The 6,041-nt window shown below is 37.1% G+C and overlaps 1 non-coding gene across 1 annotated transcript; it reads left to right on the forward strand.

The window, feature by feature from the left end:
• The first annotated feature begins 3,675 nt into the window (after window positions 1-3,675).
• TRNAA-GGC (transfer RNA alanine (anticodon GGC)) lies at window positions 3,676-3,747 on the forward strand. Its single transcript has one exon. It is a non-coding gene; the product is annotated as a tRNA-Ala (tRNA).
• Window positions 3,748-6,041: the final 2,294 nt, after the last annotated feature.

Raw genomic sequence — 6,041 nt, forward strand, 5'->3', positions numbered from 1 at the left:
ATATTCACCTCACACAAAAATAAATTCTTTGTATATACCAAGTTGCTCCTGCAAAAGTTCTACGTAGCTTTTTGAATTCATCCTTGAGGGTAGAAAAACTACATCAGTCTTTCCTTGGGCAGAAAATGCTCCCCAAACATCACTGAACCACCACCCATTTGACGGCTAATTAATTGCGGCGTTGCAGACCTTAAAACATACCAATATGAATGGAAACCATCTGGACCATCAAGATTGATTTTTTTTTTCATCGGAGAACAGAGCAGAATACCATTGGTGAGTCCAAGGTATGGTACGTTTTGCGAGAGCCAAATGATCCTGTTTGTGTTTCAAAGTCAATGTAGGTTTTTCTTTATTTTCATGAATTTCATGTTACTTGGAGAACTTAAAACCCTAGAAATTGTTCGCTGTGAGCACTGAAGTTGTAAAGCAGATTTTATATTTCTGGATGACATTTTGCTCCTTTATGCTAGAGCGCAAACCTTGCCCTTTGATGGGGCAGACAAGCATGGGGCGCGCCCTGATCGCTTTTTTACAAAATCGCATATTCCACGGTTTAAAAGATTTGACCGACGGCACATCGAAAACATCCAATTTTACTCGCTCTATACTTTTTAGAAACACCGGTGCCACGCAATAGCAAAATTTCACGAATTTCACTTTTTTTTGCAGCACTGTACTCCGTGGCATTTTTGCTATTGATGAGGTACTTGTAAAGAGGGAATATTTTTATTAGTTTGTTATCCAGTGACGTAAAAAAGATGATTTGCATAAAGTAACGTAGTGCTACACTACTGTAAAATGGTGGAAATGAAAATGTCTTATATATTGAAATTATGTGATGTCATTTTTCTAACAGTCAATTACGTGCCAAACACGGAACGAAAGTAAATTTCTCCCTCAGCAGGGGGGTTGCTACTTTTCGAAAATGAACTGAAATATTCAATCCCGTTAGAAGTCAAGTTCGCATATCTTCTTTCACGATTGGTGCTTTATCTTTTAGTGAAGAGTAATGTTATAACCTTGTTATTACGTAATAAATTCACCCCACTGTATTGGTGAATTTATCACCAGATTGTAAAGTGTTAAGCAAATGAGATGTATATTTGAAAAACTATTTTCCCAAAATCAACACCTTTTATGCCAAAATGAGGTAATTTGTTCTCCTTCACTGTTAAGCCAAATTTTTTGAGGAAAGGTGCATACAGTGCATGGCGAGCGATTGTTTTTTTTACGTCTTCGTTTTAATTAGATTACATGTTGACCAATAAAACAGGGCCATATTTTTTAGTTATTTTAAAATTTCATTGAAACTGTTACGCGTGAAACGCTTCCACAAAGATTGTAAAAATTGTAGCTTGTGACGAAGTTGTGACTCGGGGAAATAGTAAAATAATAACAACGATTAAAAAAGAAACTTCAAATCAAACTAATTATTTTATGAACTGACATATTCAAAATAATTAGTTGTTTCAGATTTTTTTCTATTGATTATCCATCGACACGTCAAATTTTCATACCAAGTTATACATGTTGTAATAAAGATTTTTCATTTCCTTGTGACTACAATTGATTTTTATCGAAATGAAATGTTAATAAATTTTTACTTTATCTTTTTTGCCCCTGCAATCTCTGTCTGCCCCTGCTTGTGCGGGGACCATGAATGCAGGGCCGTCTTAAGAGCACCATGGGCCAAGTTATTTTTCTAAGGCACTACCAGGCAAATTTACATGAATACTCCTCAAAAATTCCAACTACCGTATATACTCATGTATAAGCCGACTCCCCCCCCACTTCAGGACCACCAAAATCGCAATAAATTGAAAACCCGTGTATAAGCCGACCCCAAAAATTCCATACATTTCAGAGAAAAAAAATTCTTATATTTTCATGAAAAATTAATAGTTTACGGAAATTTACAATAGAAAACGATTAAAACCTTTTAATCCGTTTCTTCTGAGCCTCCAAGCTCATCGTAATCCATCAGGTCATCATAGGGGGTGCGGCAACTTTGTTTTCATCTTCATCTGGGCTGTCATCACCATTGTGACTTTCAAAGAGGATATCATCTTCAGTTCCGTCCATCGCATTGCTGATGCAGCACGTTTTGAACGATCGGATGATAATTTCGGTGGAAACAGAATTCCACGCCTCATGTACCCATTGGGTATAAGCCGACCCCCCCCCCCTTGAGGAATGAATTTTTCCACAAAAAAACTCGGCTTATACACGAGTATATACGGTATATCTCATTTTTATGAGGCTCCCTCTTCTCTTGAGCCCCCGGGTGGGCCCATGCGTTAAGACGGCAGTGCATGGATGCATCATGTAAATCTTCGGAAATTTCCAAGTTGGAACTGGGAAAAAAAATCTCATCTCAAAATTGTTAGCGAAATTTAAACGAAACAAATCAAATGAACGCAGACGTTGTGCAGCTTTGATCAAAGCAAAAACATTGGGGTACAACGATCGCGTAAAAATTTGAAAATTGAACACACGCACAAGAGGGGAAAAAACTGGTTTGACTTTTCTCGATTTCTTTTATACCACTATTATTCAGTTTCAAAAACGACAAGTTGTATGTTTGGTGTACGGTCTGTGAATATGGCAGAACTTGGAAGTGACGTCATCAATTTTTAAAGAGTTATAACTCATTAATTATGGGTCAAATGAAAAACTGAAAACACTTTTCCATATTAATTTTTCCCACGAAATCACGAGTGTAATTATTGGGCGGTCGATAGTTACCATCCTGTATACTTTACTAGCTGTATGTGCGCACGGGAATTTTTACATCTTACGATTCACTTCCAAGAGGTTTGTTGAGCAATCAAGGACAATTATAGAAAGATGCGGTTGAAGATTGGAGCGAGATGATCTTGGACACAGAGCGCTTAGATATAGATAAAAATATCTGTTGATATAAATAGCCCACTTGATTGGTCATTTGATTATATTTAGCATATCACGGACATTTTATGCAAACGAAGTCTAACCAGATAGAAATCTACAGATTATGTGACAAATTCCGAAAAACTGGGGACTTTTACTATAGATATATTATTGAGTCTTAATACTTGCCTTCCATAAATAGAAGTATTAGCCTACCTCTGAATCAGGTTCCTACATTTATAAAAATTAAAAAGATGATCAAATTGAACAAACTGTTCGTCTTTGTGCTTTAAAATGAAATGAATATATCTTATAGGTATTCTTTAAAAAATTTAAATGCAAGCATTTTTCATTTGTTCTAACGATTGATCATTTTTGTCACACCACGGTCATTTTCTGCACACGATGGCTAATTAGGCTGGGACCTACAATTTATTGCCGATTTCGAACGACAGCATTCAATAATTTTTTTCTTTTTTATTCTTACTGAGAAGTTGGTGCACTAACTCCTCGATGTGGGACTCCCTCCGGTAGCAATCTTTTTCTCTGGTTGTTTAACGTTATTACCGGGATTAACGCTTCCTGGGTTTTTCTCAATCCCGGGATTAACGCTTCCTGGGTTTTTCTCAATCCCGAGATTCGGTTACCGTAAACATATGAGCAATTTAAGTAAACTTAAAGGCATTTAAGAACAGGTAAAGTATTAATAGTGGAAAGTTATTAATATTTAAAGTTAATTATCAACTAATATAATTAATAATAATGTGTTTATTAATTTGATCTGCTTCCATAGCTTAGATGGTAGAGCACTCGTCCGGCAAGCGAGAGACCGGGGTTCGAGTCCCCGTGGGGGCAGTGATGAATTTTCTTCTCTGTAATCTTCATCTCCACAAATAACCAGTCTCTCAATGAATATTGTATTGTGGTCGGCTGAAGTTGGTTTTCTGTGGTTCCCAACTTCAAGGCGCAAATGCGAGCCGATCTCCCCGTTAAAAAGTCTCGCCACAGAGAGCAACAGTCCTACAACGAAAAATCATTCAATCATAACACTTCACTCATAGTTTGAAAAACTGGTGGCAGATGGCAGCACTACACATAACAAGCATTACAGAGAAACAAAAAACTCCATGCCAGGTTTCACTACACGTACACGCACATTCCCGCATGTACCGATTCGTTGGGGGTTCCGCGGGGGGTTGTGGGCGGGGTGCGTGTGTGGTATAGCAGTAGTAGGTAGGGCTCGTAGGTAGGGTAAAAAAGGGCTCGGGGATCCATGATGTTCTTAAGTCAGCCACCTCGTTGGGCAATTTGCCTGTTGTGGTGTTGTATTTGTATTGTATTGTAATTTGTCATTAAAAATTAAATAGTTAATTCATTTATTTCTGGAAATAAATGTTTAATAAATGAGTTCAAATGAATGAAACAAAAATTCCTAATCAAAGTGATTTATTTATTCCAGATTACCACTGTTCAACAGATTACTGGAATTATTTTTCAAGATTAGGGGTCATTCAAGTATTACGTCAGCATCGAGGGGGGAGGGGGTTTCGGATTTGCTGACTTTTGATGACAAAGAGGGGAGGGGGTTTTGAGGTTGCTTACGTCATAAACCACTCTTTTTTGAAGAAATGAAATAATCTAAGCTGCTGACGAAATTTTGCTGACAGGGGGGGGGGGGTGTCAGTGTTTTGCTGACGGGGGGAGGGGGTCAAAAATGGCTAAAAATCTGCTGACGTAATACTTGGATGGCCCCTTTTCAAATATATGTCTGGGCTTACCAATGCTAAAATAAGAGGCAAGAGATTGACAAGATATCTCGTCAATGCCGCCTAAAGAGTTAAATACAGTCGAACCCCGTTATAGTGAACCGTCTGCGAACCCAATAAAAAGTTCACTATAACCCAAGGTTCACTATATCCATATTAGTTGAAACATTGATATTTTTTAGCATTTGATGGTGGTTTTGTTGGAAACATTCATTGCTACAACACACAATTCGCTAATAAATCAATCACATATTACAAAGGAAGAATTTTGAAATATTACTTACTTATATTTTTACATCCTATGGAAAATATTTCTAATTTTCGACTGACTCTACATTTTGATTTTAAATAAAGTTCATCAATTTTCTTATCGACGGTTAAAGAAAGAGTCCAAAGTTATTTTGTGCACATTTTCTGTAGAAAAAAAAGTATTCAGAATGTTTGCAGCCGCTTTCACTTCAGAGATACGAGGTAATGGCATTTCACCTTCTTCTGAGGGTAAAGACTCTCTCCGTCAGCTTCGTTCTTTTGCTTTACTTCGTATACGATGCCATCATCGGTAGGAATATCTGAAGTACACACCTCATTATCACAAGATTCGAAGTTTTCAATTTCATCTCTAGGAAAAAGATTTACACCATGCTTTTCCAGCCATATAGCGATCGGTAGGTTTTCATCTTCGTCGTCCGTAATACTGTCTCTTCCTTGCCTTGATACATTCTTAGAAAGCAGTGTCGAAGCAGTTGTGGATTGTTGCATTTGTTACTTACCTCCACGACTTCTCCAGCAAAACGATTGCTTCCAAATGAGATGTTATACCCCAACACCATCTATAGAACATACAGAACATGTGTTCTATAGGTGATGTTGGTTATACTCGCTGTTCATTTCATACCTTTCCAAAATACGCATAACAAATTGCTTTCTGTAGAGAGATTTGAGGATATGAATAACGCCCTTATCCCTTGAAAAACTGGAAAAAAGAATCTGCGGAAGAGACATTTCAATTCGCTATAATCACTATAAACGGACTTTCATTTTCTCAGCAGTTCACTATTAGCGTTTAAAGTAACATTAGTTAAATAGGTGTTCAGTTGGGGGACCACTGAAAAAGTTCACTATAACCGAGAGTTCACTATAGCTAGGTTCGACTGTATAATGTGTGTAGTTCATTAACTTAATAATTTATCTATTAATATGATTAATTTTATTCAAAATTTATTGACTGCAGCTTCTAAAATGCATGCTTTTAGTGATAAAAATATCTTATTCGTGTCTAATTCAGTACAGAAATGTGATCTGGTTCAACCTCATTCTTCTACCGGAATCTCGGGAAAGGAGGTCAGACTCCCGGGAACCGCGAAATTCCCGGTTATATTTTAG

Source organism: Pholcus phalangioides, unplaced genomic scaffold (genome assembly GCF_987345545.1).
Source record: "Pholcus phalangioides strain wild (caught in Gottingen) unplaced genomic scaffold, Ppha-v1.0 ptg000039l_1, whole genome shotgun sequence".
Taxonomy (NCBI): Eukaryota; Metazoa; Arthropoda; class Arachnida; order Araneae; family Pholcidae; genus Pholcus; species Pholcus phalangioides.